The sequence below is a fragment of the Fukomys damarensis genome, unplaced genomic scaffold (assembly GCF_012274545.1).
Source record: "Fukomys damarensis isolate Sample0158 unplaced genomic scaffold, DMR_v1.0_HiC HiC_scaffold_9, whole genome shotgun sequence".
In the NCBI taxonomy this organism is placed as follows: Eukaryota; Metazoa; Chordata; class Mammalia; order Rodentia; family Bathyergidae; genus Fukomys; species Fukomys damarensis.
This window is the reverse complement of record NW_022900921.1, coordinates 49,701,165-49,720,772: the sequence shown is the minus strand read 5'-3', so window position 1 is coordinate 49,720,772 and position 19,608 is coordinate 49,701,165. Positions and strand designations below refer to the sequence as shown.

Sequence of the window (19,608 nt, the reverse complement as noted above, 5' to 3'; positions counted from 1 at the left end):
CTTTAAAAGGCTGATGCTTGCCGGCAATAAACGTCGCCTTGATCAGGCTCTTGTTTTGGCGTCCTTCCTTTCTCTCTGCCCCATCTCCACCCCACTGCTCTTTCAGGTTTGAGGCACTGCTGGACAGTGCTCTGCGTCGCCGGCTCGCGACAATTATGGGCTAGGATTACCATAGTAACCTCAACACCCGCTCCACGGGAATGAGGGTTCACATGGGAAAGAGAAATCAGGCTCAAGAAAAACAAATTAACAACACTTGCAACTAATAATCATAATTCCCACAATAGGTGGAGGAACTTAACAAAATGGAGTTACAACACCTGACTCCCACAGATAACATCAGATCTTTAACAGGAAGCACCTGACTCCTACAGATCTTTGACTGTCCGATTTTCTCCCATGCCCGGTCGAAAACAAGTTTAACATGTGCAGTCCTTAAAAAGGAACAAATGTTAACAAATGCTAATTAGGAACATCCTTACGACACATTGTGTCAATGCCTTGATTATAAAGAAAGAAGAAAGAAGTTAAGATAACATCAGATCTTTAACAGGAAGCACCTGACTCCTACAGATCTTTGACTGTCCGATTTTCTCCCATGCCCGGTCGAAAACAAGTTTAACATGTGCAGTCCTTAAAAAGGAACAAATGTTAACAAATGCTAATTAGGAACATCCTTACGACACATTGTGTCAATGCCTTGATTATAAAGAAAGAAGTTATCTTTCAAAAAGCCAGTGGGCCATGGCTGGCTTCCCACAGTTGACTGGATTCTGAAGTGTGATGGCTGCAGAGACAATGGGGAGCCATGGTCACTGATGTGTTCAACTGTGCCATGGCCTGGAGGACAGTGTGCCATACTAAGGAGGTCACTGTGGCCAAGCTTCCATGCCCCGTGGACGGCTGATGCCACAGCGTGCCTCTGGGTATGAGATTGTGCACAGTGCACGCACACATATGGATGCACTAGGACAAGGCTTGTGTGCTTTTTTGCACTGTTTTTTTCAATTTTTCTGTGGTTTATTCTTTTTCTAAAGAAAATTATGTGAGAAAAGCAAGTCTCATTTGTTGGTCAGCCTGTTTGCATAAGATGAATATGAGCTGCCTGTGCACATACATGACAGATGGCCTCTCATCTCCAATATGCAGAAGAATTTTCCTCCTCCCTCCAAAGCCCATGCCAAGGAGGGTGGGTTGTCCTGCTGCACCCATCCAGGGGGTGCCCCGAAACCCATCTCCTGGACTTGGATGGCATGTGGTCTTGGCCTGGCCTCCTTCCCCCTCCCACTCTCAGGAGCCCAGTGCTGTAGGGAGGCCACAGAGGTCCAGCTGTTTCCCCACAGCCAGGCCCCATCAGGAGAGAGGACAGCCATCTCCAGATACTCAATTCTCCCTCAGAGGTGTCTCGTCTATGTGCTCATATGTCAATGGCTGCATCTTTATATCCTATGCCTGATGTTCTAAGGGTTTGTTCTTTCTGCTGGTTGTTCCTGAGGAAGGCTGTGACTTGGGGTGGTGGGTTTGTTTTCTTTGGGGATGAACTGCAGCACACACTTTACCCTGGACCAGGGATCTCTCCAGGCAGCTGCAACATACCCACAGGGTCCCAGGGACATAGCTAACTTTTCATCCATCTCTTGTCTTGGGGGTTGATGGTCCAGTGAGCTGTGTGATTGGATATGCAGCACAGGCCATATTATCCCCCCAAGGAGAGATTTCTTTTTCATGTAAGCCTGGGGACATAGTAAACTTCCTCATTGTACCCTAGAAGGGGCCAGATTTCTGCAGAGGCCTTGGAAGAGGGCATGCTTGTAGTAAGCTGTTCATTTCCAACTCCCTTCCCTGGAAAGCCGAGGCTCTGTCTACTGCTTTCACTGGTGTTAGAACACCATGGTCCCATACCAGGGGCACAGATGTTAGAACACCCAACAGGCCCTCCTAGATCACCCTGGGTGAGTACAGGCCTTGCAGCACCCAGCTGAGTACCCCATCTCCCAGCTGGTGTGGGGTTCAGCCATGCTGTACAGGGGCTGCTGTACTTCTTTCCGGGAACCTCAGAGTGTCCTTTTCTCTGTTCACACCCAGCTCCATGTTTATAAGAATGCTTATTGTATACGTGAACTCTTGGTGTTTGGTTGTTTAAGTAGTTTGATCAGAACTGGAAATTTCTTAATCTGTTATTTTTGACTCAGGTAAACATCCTCTTTTATTCTGTGAACTGGCAGAAAGGATCTGCTTGGATATGCATTTTAAGCCTTTTAAAGTTCTTACACTGACTCAGAAAACAACATTAACTAAAAACAAATTCATTTTTAGAAGTGAATCTGAACACATGAAGTTCAGAGAAGAGCTTTGGCAGGACGAAGAAGAAGGTGGTGAGGAGTGAGAAAACTGCCAGGAAGACGGGTACAGCTGGTTGCAGCCCCTGACCCCAGGGCTGCCCTTGCTGCTCTGGCAGCGACACAGTGCATGGCTGATCTTTCTGTTAGTGCTGAGTGGCTTTGAATCTGTGGCAGCCACCAGAGAGGGAGGCGCCTTTTCTTCTGGAGGGGCAGTGTGCATCCTGCCTGCCTGCCTACCTTGCTGCAGACCCAACTGGCTGGGATCTGGGAAGATGGAGACTGGACTGGGCAGGTTCTGGCCCTGTCTAGCACAGGATGTCAGCCCACAGCATCCCTGGGGATCCCAGGCCCCTGGGCCAGCCAGGTCTGTGGCACAGGACTTGCCCTGTGAACCAGTATGACACGTTCCCTGAAGACGCCAGGTCCAGGCCATCTGTGCAGGGGATTCCAACATGCCCAGCAGACCAGGGACATGTCTCACTTCCTAATCCAGCTGTTTTCTGTGTCCTCATGAACTTCCACCTGGACCTCAATGCCTGTTAGGGGCCTGAAGCCAACACAGCTGCTGGGATCCCATGCGTGGCCATGGTGGAGTTCCAGGGCCCTCTCCCTCTCCCTCACTGTCAGCAACCCCTGCTCCCGGTTTCTGATCTTGCTGGAGTCCAGTAGCTGAGGTCACAGAATAGTTCTCAGCACACTATGCCAGGCCACAGGGCACTGTCTCTGTGTCTATGTCCCATGATAACACTGACTTGTCAATGGGCTGGGGCACTCTGAGATCCAGGGACTTCAGCTTCTGCTATGGCCTGTCATAGCAATGGGGTGGGGTCACCAGGGTGCCCAGGTCCTCTGGGTGCACTGCCATACCCTGACCTAGGGCTAGGATCTCCCTGTGTATGGGACTCCTGCACAGTTGTGCTTCCATCCTCTGGGTAAGGGCTTGTGGGACCTGTGCGAATCCAGGCTGTCAGATGGGGTCTGCAGTTGGCCCAAGTGAGGAGGAAGCCTACGAGGCAAGAGGAAGGGACAGGTATGGGGGTCAACCCCGCCCTGCAGGCCCAGCCCCCTCTGTGCCTGCTCTAGGCCTGCCTGCGCTGCCTGGCAGACCTTAGCCCTGTGATTGGCAGCGGAAGGTGGCTCAGGGTGACCTTGTGATCAGATGGCTCTTGGCAGGAGGTTTCCTGTCCCAAGGTGGATGTGATTCTGGGCAGGTGGCCTGCAGTAGCTGATGGTGGGTTTTCAGTTTACCCTGAAGCAAAGACTGCTATGTAACGAGGCCACCATGTCACCCACACAGAAGCCTTGGAGAATTGGAGCCTAAAGTCAGAGAAATAGTTTTCCCCCTTCTTTGAAAAACATATCAGAAATAGCCATCCCCCTTTCCTGTTTGCAGACCCTGTGGTCTTCTGGTCCCATCTCAGCAAGGAACCCTTGGCTAGTACTCACTGGATTGCAGGCACGGTGTCCAAGGCCTGTCCTTTGCTTTCTGCTCCTGCCCAAGGTGCCTTGCTGTCTATAAACTCCTCAGGACAGTGGCTGTTCCAGGGGCTCTCTGTGTGCTACTGTGGAGGAAGCCTGCTGGACTGGTCTCTGTTAATCCCATCCCTCCCTGCCCAGATATAGGGCGATGAAGGAGCACAGATCAGGCTGCAAACCACTCTGCAGGTCACTTGAGGTCAAGGAAGGAGGAGTGGCGAAGGCCCTGAACACCAGTGACCTTGTGGGTACAGCGGACTCTGGTTCCAAACTGTCTATCTTGTGGCTGCCCGAAGACTCCTGAGTTGGAAATGACAAGGAATAGTGTGACCCTCGCACCAGCTACATCCCTGTACACCCTGTACCTGCAGTGTAGGTCAAAGATTAGGGATGGAGAGCCCTCAAAATCCTTCCCTACACCTCCAACCAACAGGAGCTGGGTAAAAGATAAACTCATTTTGGTTTATGCTATGTCACATTCTGGAAGAACAATAGCCGAAGCTTAGAAATGCTTTGGAGCCCTTTCTTGTTTAAGGTTCCATTTTCCACTGATTGATGTTGCAAACTGAGCATTTGATTTTGTTTTGCTTGATTTAATTCTCTGAGGACCTCACATAATTCTACTGTGATAACTTGTTCTTGTGGATACACTGCATGGATCTCTTACAATTTGCTAAGATTTAAAGCTTTCATTTGATAAAGCGGAAGCTACCTTCACCCTAATGTTTTTTTGTATGTGATTTTATTCTACTTGCAGTTTAAATTTCACTAAAAATTTAAAAATTATACTTGTGTGGCTTCACATGCAGGTTGTGTTTGTGGCAGTTGTGGCTCTCCAAAGTTCATAAGCAACAAACCCACAATGCTCATTAAAGGCTGATACATATGGGTCCCATTCTTGAGTGCATTATTGTCATTCTATAACTTGAATCTGTATCACTGTTCTGCCAGATAGTCAGTGTCCTTCCCCGGATTTCAGGTAAGAAATCAAAGGATCCACCTGGCCTCAGACAGCTGATCCCAATTTGAGCTTCACAGCTGGTGTCCACGGCCTCTCCACCACGATCTGCTTCTCTGCAGAGGGAAGGGAGCTTTCACCTGCGCAGGGTTAGTGTGGCTCAACACCACTCTTAATGTGCAAAACCTGATCTGTCTTGCCTACTGGTTTCACCAGATTTTTAAGAAATTATTGTTATTTTTACCCGAGGCAAGGCTTTACTGGGGGTCAAGAGCTGCCAAGGCTACCTTGAACAATAGCAAGAAGAGAATGAGACTAACTGGGTGAGGCTTATTTAGGGGGGTGCAGTGGGGAGAGAATCAGATTTGAGCAATGGGAAGTGGGTGATTAGAAGGGGAGGATCATGTGGGTAGCAGGGTGGAGCAACAAGTTAGGTTTTGCTTCTCCAGAGGAGGTAGATTTCACTTCTCTGAAGTGGCTCATTTCAGTGAGCAGGAACCATTTTAGGAATGGGAGCCATTTTAGACTATAGGACCATTGGGGCCATTTTGTCTGGTAGGGAATTATATCATTTCAGACTCGTTATTATGGAATAGAGGTGAAGGTCTCTTTTTCTGTAGCGGCTTCCTGCTGGCAAAGGGGCATTGTTGGGGGGTGCTTTAGACGGCCAAGGTGTGGTCTCATTGGGTGGAACAGCATCAGTAGCGAGGGACTGGTAGTCAGCCATGACGAGTTTGTCAACTATCTGGTTGGTAAAGGCCAGCATGTGTTCCTGTAAGAAATTTTGAAAACAGAGAAAAGAGTCCAAAAAGCAGGATTACGCAGAAGATGGTGAGTCCTAGGACAGGGAGGAGCCAGGGGAGTCATTGGTCAAAGTGTTCTGATGATGGTTGTAACCTGTCTAGAACTTGATTGTGCTTTTTTTAAGCATGAATCAATGATTTTTAAAAGAAATTAGCAAATGCATAATTGTCTAAATACATAAATTATACTTCAAATTTTTATGTGTTAAATAATAATCTCTGAAGTCAATTATATTAAATGTGTATATTAAAACATTTAAAGCTAAGATACTTGCTCTAAGCAATTTAACAGTGTGTTTGATCTCTGAAAGGTGTGTGTTCAGTTGTGAAGCAATTGAATTGGTTCTGATGTCCACATATAGATGTTTAGGACTTCCAACTAGAGCAGCCATTGGAAGGCACAGTGCACTCTGAGGGGAAATGACCAAAGGAGGCCAGACTACCACTCACTTCTGGACCATAGCATTTGGAAATGGTAAGTGCATTTGTAGGTACCATGGAGTGGAAGAGTAGAGGCACTTATTATATAATTCAGAACTAGATAATCATTGAGGATTTTACTTTTGGTTTGAATATCATAAGTTAGGCAAGTAGTCTGCATTTGTTCACCCATCCATCCATCCATCCATCCATCCATCCATCCATCCTTCAGTGACTGAGTACCTTCTATGTGGTAGACACAGTTTAACTGATGCTTCAGAGAGAAGTTTCCAATCTGGTGCAAGGAGGCAGGTAACAATGCATAAGATTATAGCAGGTGCTATGCTGTGAAGAAAACAAGGAGAGTTAGTGTTGGAGATCATTGACTGATGATGGTCAAGAAGTCATGGGAATTCTTTGTGAGACAGGTGGAATTTAGAACTGCAGGAGCCAGGCTGCAAAGGCCTTGGCAAGGGCATGCTGGGCAGAAAGAGCACAGATTCCATGACCTGGGGCTTTCCCTGCTCCTAGAACACAGCTGGGCTCACACCCATGTGGTCACGAGGCACTGGTGGCAAAGTGAGATCAGGAAGTCAGGCAAGGATCAGGCCAAGCCAGGCTTTGGGACAAGGAGGACATTTGGGTTTCATCTCAAATCAAATGGAAACCCCTTGTCTGGTTTTTATTCCTTACTTAAAATCAAGGTTGATTTCCATGTCCGGAGCCTGCTGTTGGCTGCTGTTGGAGGACCCTTTGTAAGGTGCTGGTTTGCCAATAGTGAGACCAGTTCAGAAACTCTTCAGTCAAATAATTGCTCATTGGAATCCACACGGCCTTGGGGTATTGCTAAAAGGCACTCGCTTTAAAGACTTGCTCCCTGTTCGAAGTTTTGGCAATGGTTGTGGGAATAGGTGCTCTGGTGGGTGTTGTGGAATAGCACCACTGACCTGTGTTCCCCTCAAGGAAAGGGCAGTTCACAGATCTTACTTAGCCACCTTACCTTGGGCCCCTTCCCAGGGCAAGCACCTGTCAGGTGTATCAACTTCTCCAGGGAACACCTGTGGGATTGTGGTTTCTCTGCACAACAGAAGTTGTTTCGGAGAAGCTTGCCTCACTGCTGTTTTACATGCTGGACATACCAGGTTTCATCCCTGGGAGGTAAACTCAATCCTGTGTGATCACAAAGGGTGAAGGGATCATTTACCTGCTTGGCAGGAGGACAGTGCATTCCAAGCCTGCAAACAGACGTTGGGCAGTGGGAGCAGCTAGGCCGGCCACCCACGGACTTCCTCCTTCCTTATAGAATGGAAGGGAAATGAAAGGCACCTTTCAGAAAGGCACAAGACTATACTTTTAGGCAAGTCTGTATTGGGAAACAAACAGTAAAAAACAATTTGTAAAAGCTAATTGTGGGGGAAGTAGAGATGCCCCAAGAGATGCCCTGTCTGGAAAAGACTTCTGTGTATCTTCAGGGCCTGCTCCTGGCATGGCACAGAGCAGGTGTTTGCAGGCCTTTGGGAAGGGACCTTGCACCCCTGATGCCCAAGCCAGGTGGTGGGTGTGGTGGGCCTAGAACTCCAGAGATGACCTGGAGTCATCTTGGCCTCAGTTGGGGACTCATGGTGACCTGGAGCTCTTCCCTGAACTCTGCATTCAGGGCTCCAAGACACACCTTGCACTCTCTTTCCTGGTCAGGCAGGAAAATGAGCACCATGACTCTGCACAGAAGGTACAGTGTCCCCTCATTTCTGAGCCCTTCTGTCTGCTGGGAGGAAACTGGGCAGCCCAGGCAGAGTCAATAATGGAAACTCAGGCACAGCTGTCAAAGACCAGGAGAGGGTGGCACTGTCCCTGGTCAGGGCCACCTCCAGCTTCGTCTCTATCCAAGTCCTGACCCTCCATACCTCAGAGTGTGGCTGCATGAGGTCTTTAGAAATAATTATGTTAAAATGAAGACTTTAGAGTGAATTGTGGTCTCCTAGGACTGGACTCCTTAAGAAGAGATGGGGACACCAATGGGCACAGAGAGAAGATTGCACCCAGCAGCCCAGGGAGGCCTTAGGGGGACCAGCCCTGGGACGCTCCAATCTTGGATTCTGGCACCAGAACTATGTGATAGATTTCTATGTGAGCCAAGCTCTTGTCTGTGGGACTCTGCAGTGGCAGCCCACACAGGCCAGGCCTGAGCCAAGACCTCCTTCAGGACCTTGCTCTTGCTTCCATTTTTACGGTACCATCTTTCTGTGTCCCTGACGTGGGTACTTGTTGCTCCTATCCGGGGTACCGTGCATTATGTGAGGTGGTGGAACAAAAGTGGCCACTTCAGGGGCTATCAGGACAGTGCTGTTCCCCTGGTGACCTGGGACAGGTCACCCCCCGTCCTGCTTGCAGCAACACCCTCGGCCAGTGTGTTCTGTCAGGGGCTCTCCTCAGGGCCATCTCTTCCCCACCAGCAAGGCTGTGAACTTGCCAGGACCCCGATGCATTGTGGCCTCATCTTCCTGTCCCTGTGGTGTGGGATGGGACATCAGGGACCCTAAGGTCTGCAGAATGTGCAGCACAGACATACGCCAACTCAAGGGCCTGGGAGACTGAGAACACCAAAATATATTCTGCCTTTAAAATCCTCCAAATGTAGAAAGAAAACCAAAGCAGACATGTTTCTGTGGTCTAATAAATGTTACCATTAATTGAAAATTAAAAATTAGGCCATCTGTTACACACTATATTTTGGATATATGTGACATCCCTGGAAAATGTTATTCTCTCATTCTTTTCCTGTAAAGCCAAGGTCTGATCTTGAGGATTATTAGATGTTTTGTTCCAACAAACTCGCTCTCAGATAGGTCACCACTTTGCCAAAAAAAATTTTTTTTAAATGGGCAGATACGTAGAGTGGAGAGGAAAGCTCCTCCTCCTGTTCCTTCTCTTGGCTCTTTGCTAAGATTAAAATATTGTCAGCAGTTCCTGTTGTATCTTCACTTTAAAAAGGTTTACGTGTGTTTTTCTGTCTATTGTCTGAGTCTCTATTTAATATTATCTATCCATCTCTATCTAAAAGTCTATCCATCTCTATCTATCTAGACTTCTCTACCCATACACATCTGTCTTCTATCCACCCATCGCACTATAACCATCCACCTCCCCTTCCTCTAGCCTAATCTACCCTACCAATCATTTGTCTATTTTATTATATCTACAAAACAAAACAACCTTACTGTGACTCATAAATCTTTCCACTTCTGTAGAGATATTCCTTACTGTGGAATGATTTCCCTACTTTGGAATGCTTTAACTCCGTCCCGCAGGCGCACAGCAATTGTCTAAGCGGTGCAGACTGTGACGGAGACCCCGCCCCTGGCCTGAGCCCTGCGGTCGAACCTTCAGCTGTTCACTGCAGGGCGTGGCCAAGAGACCACCGCGCTCTCCTCCAGCGGGACAGGAGCCTGCTCTCGCTCGGCGGGCCTGGCGTTCTCCTGCCCCCTGGTGGTCACTACTGGCAAAGACGGATGTGCCTCGTTTTGGACAGTAGTCGGGGTACCCAAGAAATAATGAATATCTTTCCATAGATTTGTTGGGTTTGGATTTCCCTGTATTTTTAATCTGCTTATTCATACAGAGCGTGCATTTTCCTACTGGGTCATTTATTTTATAAATTTTTTAATTAATTAATTATTAGTGGGGAACGAACCCAAAATTTTTGCACAAAGCTATATCATCAGACATTAAAACAAAAACAAAAACAAAAACAAAAAACAAAAAGCAAACTTGAGATACGGTCTTGCTAAATTACTAATTTAATTACTAATTACCCAGGCAAGTCTTGAACTTTCCATTGCAGTCTCCCAGAGTGCTGAGATCATAGGTGTGAGACACCATGTTCAGCTTGTCTCTCTTTTTTTTAATTTTTAAAAATTTAAAAATTTTTAATTTTTAAAATGTGAGCTCTTTAAAATTAACAAAGTTAGCCACTTATTATCATAGCCACACTGTTAGCAATATTATTTTCCTAGGTTGTCAGTTTAAAAAATTTTGCTGTGGCATTTCTCTTCAGAAATAAAAATATATAAATATTAGCATGTTCAGCCCTGTCACAGTTTCCCCATGTGGTGCCTGGGATTATGGGTGTCCTCATCCTGGGAAAATTAAATCAGCCCACGGATTTCTCTTCAGCCCTTTGCTTTCTTGTTATCTTGATGGACTCATCAGGAGTTCATGTTCATGGACAGCCAAGGAGTTGAAGCTTAGATTGATTTTCTGCAAGTGTATCCAGTGATTTATAAACATTTTGCTGCATAATCTATATTTGCCCACTGGTTCAAAATGCAGCATTTATCATTTGCTAAATTTTGGTGTGAATTTGAAAAAAATCTCTATTTCTTTCTCCAAAGTTCTGTGTCTTCTCCATGGTAAATCTTACTTTTAATTTATTAGTGTAACCATCTGTAGCTCTGGTTCTTCCTCATCTCTCTTCTTTTTCAACCTTTTCTCAGCTATTCTTATGCATTAATTAACAAAATATTGCTTTGTCTAATTCTAAGCAAAATTAAGGAACCCCGCCTCCTCCTAACAAAAAGGAAAGCAAGAAAAAGAACAACAATAAAAGGAATCCTACTAGTAATTGAATTTGTGAAATTGGCATTGTATTAAACTTTTAGGTATTTAAGAAGGATTGACAAACCAATGTCAATATAGAATCTTTCTACTCTAGGCCATGATATCTTTGTAAAAATTGTTTGAATATTTTTTAAAGCCTAGAGATCTTTCACATAAGACAGTGTAACTAGCAGTAATGGGTAGTTACAGCTGAATTGCACTGCAGTAAATTGTACAAAGTGAAGATCAATACTCTTCTGTCTTATGGTAGAATTTAATACACCCTCCTTTGACTTTGGGAAATCATGCGGATTGAATAAACGAGGGTGCCCAGTGGGGTCGCCTGCGCTGTGCATGCTGGCTTTGCCCATGAGCCCCGCACACAAGGACAGGCCTTTCTGTCAAGGTTTCGAAGCAGCTGTGGGTGGGGCAGCGCTGCAGTGCCGAGATCAGGGCAGAAGCACGGACGGCACCGCCCAGAGAGAAGCTGGGGCCACCGTGCCCACGGACCCTAGAGTGCTCGGACGGGAGGGCCAGGGCCACAGGCGCACACCGCAGGTGCAGTCGCAGTCTCCACACAGGTGCGATCCCCTCTCACACAGCTTTCATATGGGCACCTTTCACAATGCAGTTTTGCCTGTTTTTCTTCCTCTCTCCCTATTATACTCCACATCCCTTTAACTAAAAGTTGAATGTGTGTATATCCTCTTGAAGCTTAAACACCTTCCTTCCTTTTTTTTTTTTTTTTTTTTTTTTTTTTGAGATACAGTCTTGATTCATGTTACAGGCTGGCCTGTAATTTGCAGCAGTCCTCCTGCTTTAGCCTCCCCCGTGCTAGAATTAAAACAGCATCCAGCTAACACTTTTATACAATACGCACATACTGTAAAAGGGTCATCGTTCATTTTGTAAAAGTGAGATCACATTTCATGTCTTGCATTTTACCCTTCAGGAAGTCCTTGCTAGGCCTGCTAATAAACAGCTTCCTTTGGGGTAGTCGCTGTGTGGTAGGGGGTTTGTGAAGGTGAGACTTCTGGGTTCATCAGGCTCCTGGGCAAAGTGCTGGCCTCCAGGACTCTACCTCAAGAAGAGCGGGTCTACACCAGCCCTCTGCTTAACTGCTCTGATGAACAAAGATGATTACACCCTTCTTGGTCTCCTCTGGAAGGACTAAAGTGTCGTGGCCTGAGTTAGGTCCCTAGGGTGTCCCACGCTTGTGGGTTAGGAGCAGTGTGCACCAGCCTGCGGACATCTCGGGGTGGAAGGCGGCCTCACTCCTGGACAGACTTCACTGCGCAGGGATGGGTGAGGGACGGGGAGACAGCTGCTCCCCTCCTGGCTGCTGTGCGGAGTTTCCTTCTTGCACCACTCCAGGGGCGCGAGTGGGTGCTGGGAGAGGCAGGAAATGTATTTACGGCAGGGAAAGAAATAAGGAATCTGTCTCTGACCCCGGGCGCCCCAGGAGAGCAGTAAAGATCGAGATAAAACCCTACAGAATGCTCTGTGTCTTAGGCATTCCCCGCTGTCGCAGAGCGCAGCCGCTCTCTGCCCACCGCTCCAACCTTCACTACAGCAGCCGCAGGTTCACGGGCTCAGAGCATTTCTATCGTGTCTTTAGCAAACACTGTTTTTCAAACAAGACTTCTCCGAGTGCACAGAGACCGCGTCCTCCCGACCTCACCCAGGCCTGGCCTCTGGCAGGATTGTTATTTTCATTCTTGGATCGGAGGCCACTTTGATGGAGATAAATTTCTGCTCATTGTTTCCTTAGTTGGTGCTTCCTGTGTAGCTACATGGTTTCTTTGAGAAACGGTTCACAAGGCTTTTGTTGTGACTCTTTGTGTATTGTCCATTCATATTTTGGACTGTTTTTCTAGTGGAATATTTATATTTTCCTTAGTTTATGAAAGTTATCTATATATTGTACATAATGTATCTACCTACACATATTATTTCTTAATTATCATTTGTCTCCTGGTTTTTATACTTTTCACTTCTAAAATCCTAAATACTATTTGAAAATGCATTTAAATATGTGTCTTTTCCTTCCTTACCTGGTTTAGAAAATAAAAGCATCTTCCAGAAGTTAAATTGTACATATAATAATATCCCAATTTTCTACTAATATTTCAATTGTTTAAGTTTTTAAATTCATTTATGTCTTAAACCCAGTTGTAATTTATTGTTGTATATAGTATAAAATAGCATTCCTATTTAATTTTCTTTCATTTGGCTCTGCAATTTTGCTAGTATAAGTTATTAAATGATTAAGTTTTCAAGGATTAAATTTAGCATCAATTTAAACATATCAGTCTCATCTATATTTAAATTTTTTTTCAATTCATGTACTTATTTGTGTGCCAATGCCATAGTTGCTATGGCTGAATAACATAATATCTGGGGAAGAAAAACCTCACCCTCATTTTCTTTTTTGGAAGGGAGAGGATGGATGTGTGCAAGGGCCTCAGGACTGTCACATTTCATCCTCACAAGAGCCTAAAACCTCAGTGAATGCCAGGTGAATGACAACTTTCTGCTCAAAACAAATCAGATACCAACAAATCTCTCATTGTGGGAAACAAATAAATAAACAAACACATAAACAAACACACCCTACTGGAAAAGGCTGAGGCAAAATGGAGGGCCCGTGTGCTTTGGAGCCTGCTCTCTGGGCTGCATCTCGGGTGTCAGGTAGGCCAGGAATCCACTGAGAAAAAAGAAAGGGCCACACTAGGGTGGGATTTCTGGGCTAGATCCACCTTCAGGGGTAGATACTGGCCTAGGATCAGGATGTCCAGGACTGAACACAACAGGAAAAGGTAGCCAGGTGACAGTTATACATAGCAAGTCCCAGGGCATGGGCCCAGTGGCTTTCTGCAACCCTTGGCTGACCCCAACTCTAATTGCCATGTCATTGACCACACAGATTTGACTGCTGTGGGCTCTGGACACCATAACATTTCCTCCAAAGGTCATAAAAGGTAAAAAAAAAAAAACCCAAAAAACAAAAAGCCAAAAACCACCCCCTAACAGAGGGGCTGACTCAAGCTGTTCACTGGCAGGAATCACACCTCAGACCAAACCCACCATCCCATCTCAAACTCTAAGGCTTAAAACCTTCAGTACCAAGCCTGCTCAGGCCGTGAGTTCTCACTAGCCTGCTCCCACTCTGTGGGTGGAACTTGTCTTTTCTCTTTCAAACCAATCACTGATCCTACTGCAATCCTTGGGTGTGCTGCTCAGTTCCTTGTTTATGACATCAAGAACCTGGACAAGACCCCGACCTGGTAACAGGCTTGCAGACAGCTGTCCTGTACATATCTGGTTTTTACTTCCTTCCCTTCCTGAATTGGGTTCCCCATGAACTACTCCCACTCGGAGAGCCAGAGTGAAAATTCTGTGTACAAAGAAAACCCAAGAACAGTAACTAAAACCATAGGATCTGACGGAGGTGACAGGGTGTGATCATGGTATACATGCATCCATGTCTATTGTGTGTGTAGATATACACACATATCGATACACAATGTACATGTGTGACTTTCTTCATGCTAGTGCTAAAGAAAAAAGTTGGAAAACAAAGGACTAAATTTTTTCTTTTATTACTGACTCCACACCCGCCCCAATCTTTTTTTTTTTTTTTTTTTGGTTTTTTTTGAGACAGGGTCTCACTATGTAGTTGAGACTGACCTGGAACTCACTATGTAGCCCAGGCTGGTCTCAAACTCACAGCGGTCCTCCTGCCTCAGCCTCCCGAGTGCTGGGATTACAGGTATGCGCCACCACACCTGGTGCACCCCCCAATCTTTTGAGACAGTCTTACTATGCAGCCCAAGCTGGCCTTGAACTCACCATCTTCCTGCCTCAGCCTTGTAGATGCTGTGTGCACCATCACACCTGGCTTGCAACAATAGTTATCATAAAATTAATCAAATAAATGTCTTTATATCAATATAATAAATATTGGACAAAAAGTTATAGCACATTGGCAGGCAGAGCACTTATATCTCAGTCCATCTCTCCTTTCAGATCTATTAATACTCCATTTACCATGATCCTGGGCTCTGAGGGTGGTACATTTATATCCTCTGATGAATTTATCCCTGCACAATGACATTCTTTCCCTCTTTTTGTAATTTCTGGTTTAAAGCCTATTTCATTTGATGAGAGTATGGCTATCCCAGCACTTTGGTCTCCATTTGTGGAAAAACATTTTCTATCTGTTCATTTTCAGCCTACCTGTGTCCTCAGAGGTGAGGTAAGTCTCTTGCAGCCAATAGTTGGGTCTTAAAAAAAAAAAAAGATTCTCCCACTCAAAGTTTTTTTAATTGGAAATTTAAATTCACTTATGGTCTAAACAATTACTATTTTGTAGCTACTTACTATAGTCATTTTGTTAATTGTTTTCTGTTCCTTTGTAGATTCTTTGTTTCTCTCTTCTTTGGGGTTTGGCCAATTTCTGTAGCAGTATGCTTGGAAGCTTTTATTTGTATCTTTGTATATCTACTAAAGAGTTTTTGCTTTGTGGGTACCATGAAGCTTGGATAAAGCCTCTTACAGGAATAATAGACTATTTACATCTGAAAACAATTTAGTGTCAATCACTTGTACAAACTCTGCACTTTTACCACCCCCATTATTTTTTCTTAACAAATTTTGTATCTTTTATAGTTTTTGTCCTTTAAAGTAATTTAAAACATTAAAGAATTTTGTCTTTTAACAAATTTCAGGAGATGGGTGCACTTTTTACTTTTTGACTATATATACCTAACTTAACTTTTATCACTGGGTGAACATTGTCATATATTTTCATGTTGCTACTTAGTGGTCATTGTCTTTAGCTTGAAGAACTCCTTTTAATATTTCTTATAAGACAAGTTCTAGGTGTGCATGGTGGTGTGTGCCTTTAGTCCCAGCACTCAGGAGGCTGAAGCAGGAGGATTGCTGCAAGTTTGGGGCCAGCCTGGGCTACATAGTGAGTTCAAGGCCAGCTTGAACTATATAGAGAGATTCTGTCTCAAAAAAAGAAGGAAAAAAAAAAAGACAAGTTCTAGTGTCATAAATTTCCTTAGATTTTGTTTATCTGAAAACTTCCACCTCCCTTAAATTTTGTGGTGCTGGATATTTAATGCAGGGCTACCACTTTGAGCTACATTTCTAGGTTTTTTAAAAAAACCTTTTATTTTGAGACAGGTATGTGCCAGGTTGCCCATGCAGAACTCAATCTTTGATCCTCCTGTCTCTTCCTCCCAAGTGCTGAGAGGACAGGTATATATCACTATGCTCTACTCCACTTTATTTCCAAAGGACATTTTGAGGCTTTTATTTCTTGGTTGGTAACTTTTTTCTTTAAGCTTTTACTGTTTTCTGTCCTTAGAGTCAAAACCATCTGTTAGGCAACAAGTCATGTTTCCTTACAACTTTCAAAATCCTTTTTTTTGTCTTTAGCCAGTGACAATTTAGTGGCAATGTGCTGTGGGTATCTGAGGCATTTGATTGGGTGTCTGTTGAGATTCATGGATCTCGAGATCTACTTCCCTTCTCAGACTTGGGGAGATGCTACCATTATCTCTTTGATTATGTTTTCTGTTCATTTCTATTTTCTCTTTAATTGCACACTGATAATGCACATGCTATTCTACCAGTGGGGTCCCATGTGTCCTTCAGCTGTCTTTACTCTTTCTTATTGTTTTTCTCTTTTTTCTTCAGATCTGATAATTTCCAGTGACCTATCTTCAATTTCATTAATGTTTTTCCTGTGTGATCTAGCCCATTACCAAGACTTGTATTCCAGTATGAGCTCAGTTATTGTGTTCTTTGTCTTGATTATTTCTGTGTGAAATTTTCTAATATTTTCTATTTCTTTATCAACATCTCTGTTTATTCAAATTATTGCTCTCCTTACCTTGGTGAGCAACTTTCTTTCTTCATTATTCTTTTATGGTACTGTGGATTGAACCCAGGGCTTCACATTGAGCTGCACCCTGAACTCTTTTTTATGTTTTATTTTGAGACAGTTTCACTTAAGTTACATTTGCCAATGTTAGGCTTCATCTAGTGATCCTTCTGCCTCAGGCTCCATGAGTGCCAGGATTATAGGAATGCAGTACCATCATGTCCTGTGGTGGTCAACTTTATGACTGTCCTAAGTTGCATGTCCCCTTGTCATTATGGCCAGTGTTATAGCTTTCAAGGGCCTTGTCTCTGAAAGACTATGCGCTGAGAGTTTTTCCCCACTGTGGAGGTGGGAGCTGACAAGCCTGATAGGAGTTCCTCAGGGCTATGCTATGCTATGCTATGGAGTGAATTCCTGGGAGTGTGACTTGTTATAAGAACTTGACCCTGGCCACTGCATATCTCTCTGCTTCTTCCAGTACGATGGAGTTTTCATGTCACACTGGATGTCACCATAGCTGTCTGTCAGGAGGTAATATGGCTGGGGCAGGGTGGGCCTTGCTAGTGCCTATACAATGTTGTTTAGACTTCCAGCACCCAAAACTGTGAGCTAAATAACCAGCTTTTTCTTCACAAGTAGTTTACCTCAGGTATTTTGTTATGACACAGTTGATTTGAGTGGTTGAGGTGCAGTGTCAGTGTGAATGGCCTGGAAGCCATGCAGGGGATTAGTGAAGCTCACTTTTAAGTGTGTCTGGGGGGATCATGAAGGTATGAACATGGGGTCTATATCTGTTTTTTTGCCCTTTCCTACTTGGCACTTTTATCTCACCCTGCTTGCGGCCACTATGTTTTTTTGCTTTGCCACAACATTCCACCATGATGTTTTTGACTTTGTAGCCAGATGACCATAGAAACAATTCTTTGAAACCATGAGCCAAATAAGCCTCTCTGCCTTTAAGCTGTAGGTACTGAGTATTTTCAATTTTAGTATATGTGCTGTTGAAGTGAGCACAGTACTGAGTATTTTCTATCAGCAACAAGGAAGAGGACTAATATAGAAAATTGCTACCAGAGAAGTGGGACCATTGCTGTGATTGTACCTGACCATGTAGTTCAAAAGCCTTTGGAACTGGTTAGTGGGAGGAGCTGGGGGAATTTGAAAACTTGAGTTGGAAAAAGCCTAGAAAGTTGTAAGCAGAGCTTTATGGCCAGTTCTGGTCAGAGCTCAGAATATGAGAATGCTCACAGGAATATGGAGAGTAAAAAGCAAGATCATGAGATTTCAGCTGGGAATGAGAATACTTTGGAAGTTGGAGTAGAAGCCACGCATGTTACATTTCAGCAAAAATATTTTTTCTACATATTTTCCCAAACCTCAGACTTTGCTGGAGGCTGAGATTAAGGGTAGTAGAATAATAGATTGGGTGGAAGAAACTTCAGGACAGCCCAAGATTCGGGTTGTAGCATGGACACTACTGATCTGCTTTTAGTCAGATTTACCATGGGAATGGTGGTGGGCAGGGGAAGAAAGCAGAGTAGGAGTATTTGAAAAATAAATTTTGTCTCTAGAAGAATCATGTGTAAAGTTGAGATCAAATGAGGTATTGTTGCTGAAGAGATTAGCACCATTAAGAAGAAACCAATTGCTCCCCTGCGGGCACTACCACCATTGCATCAGTGCCAGGAAGGCCTGCTTGGGCCCAATCCGTGGGATGGGTAGACATGCCCTCCCCTGCTGGTGCCACCGCCATCACTCCAGCATCAGGAAGGTAGCCACGCGGGTACCCCTGAACCCCTTGAACCCCACCCCACACTCTTAGACCTCCTAATTGTGCCAGTCTTTGACCCACTCTGTAGAGGCAGAGGTGGTCATAAAGGGTATTTTTCTGAGCTCCCAACTTTGAACATCTTTAAAGAAAGGGCAGGGGAAACTTGTAGTAGAACTGTGTGGAGTTCAACCCTTCAGGAAGTCTGGCACTCAATCTAGGCCTTGCAGCCCGAGGTCAGTCTGTGTTGTGGGGTTCTGCTATCAGCTAGGTGAAATCAGGGAACTTGGTTCTGCATATGGCTGTGCATGTTGTGTATTATGACAGCAGAGATATAGTCTGAAAGAGGCCCTTCAAATTCATTTTTTCTTTCTTTTCCTCATTCCATTCTGCAAATTCTTTTTCTGTCCTCTTTCTCTAATTCAGTCTCTTGCTCCACCATATTATCCCTCATCTACCTTTCTGTTTCTGCTCCTGCCCTAACTCAGATTTCTTCTTTTATCATTTTTTCTCTTTTCCTTATGTTCTTTTCTTCTGTCATTCAACCTCACTTAAGGGGCAATAGTTTCAAGAGAAAGTGAGCCCCTATTACTGTTAGGGGATATATTCTTGTCCTTATACTTCTTCTCTGTTTATCCTTTTGAATTTAACAGTTTCCTAAAGATTGTGTGATCATTCTATGTCCTTCGGCTTCACTTGAAACCTTCTCCAATTCTTTTACTTATCTATTCCTCTTGTCCTAACTCTGTTTAAGCCCCCATCCTAAATGATAAATATGCTATATTGAAAAGTGTATTTACTGCAAACATATTTTGGACTGCTTCTTGATTTTAATTTAATTCATGTGGCTTAAAGGTGATAATCTAATGACTACCACAAGTGGTCAGTTTGCAAGTTGTGCTTGATCATATTGTGTTGCTGACTGTATCAATTGGGATAGAGGATTGTTATTAATTTAATGAGCTGTTTTCTCTGATATTATAAAAATGAGAATGTCTATGAGTGATTGGGGACCCAAAAGCTAAAGCTCAACTTTATCAGGAAGATATAAGTAATAACCCAAAAATTAAACCAAGGACAATCCAACAACAAAAGTAAAGATGAGAAAACACTTAAGCAAGACACAAAGAACAGACTTCCAGTTCCCCAATGGAAAACAGTAGGGCAAATGAGGATGAAAAGGCTGATAGTGAACCACCAGAACACCTGGAACTCAGCACAGGAAGTAACAAAACATATCAATCAGGCTCTAGAAAAATTCAAAACAGAAATAATTTCCCAGATAACCATAGTGAGCAAAATAAAAGTCATGATTCAAAGCACAAACTGGCAAAAAAAAAAAAAAAAAA

General features: G+C 44.3%; 1 protein-coding gene and 1 long non-coding RNA gene across 2 annotated transcripts in view; one reads left to right on the top strand and one right to left on the bottom strand.

Moving 5' to 3' along the window:
• The window catches only part of LOC104875263 (sulfotransferase 1C1), a 19,804-nt gene extending 12,727 nt beyond the window's left edge, over positions 1-7,077 (bottom strand). Inside the window, exons 1-2 of the mRNA XM_033761743.1 lie at positions 7,000-7,077; positions 6,243-6,344 (exon numbers count right to left, since the gene is read on the bottom strand). The gene's annotated coding sequence lies outside the window, so the exon portion shown is untranslated. The remainder of the gene's footprint in view (positions 1-6,242; positions 6,345-6,999) is intronic.
• Positions 1-19,608, top strand: part of LOC104875265 — a 34,104-nt gene that overhangs the window by 12,182 nt on the left and 2,314 nt on the right. The window contains exons 2-3 of the long non-coding RNA XR_784009.3: positions 2,317-4,925; positions 5,942-6,054. This is a non-coding gene — a long non-coding RNA (uncharacterized LOC104875265). The remainder of the gene's footprint in view (positions 1-2,316; positions 4,926-5,941; positions 6,055-19,608) is intronic.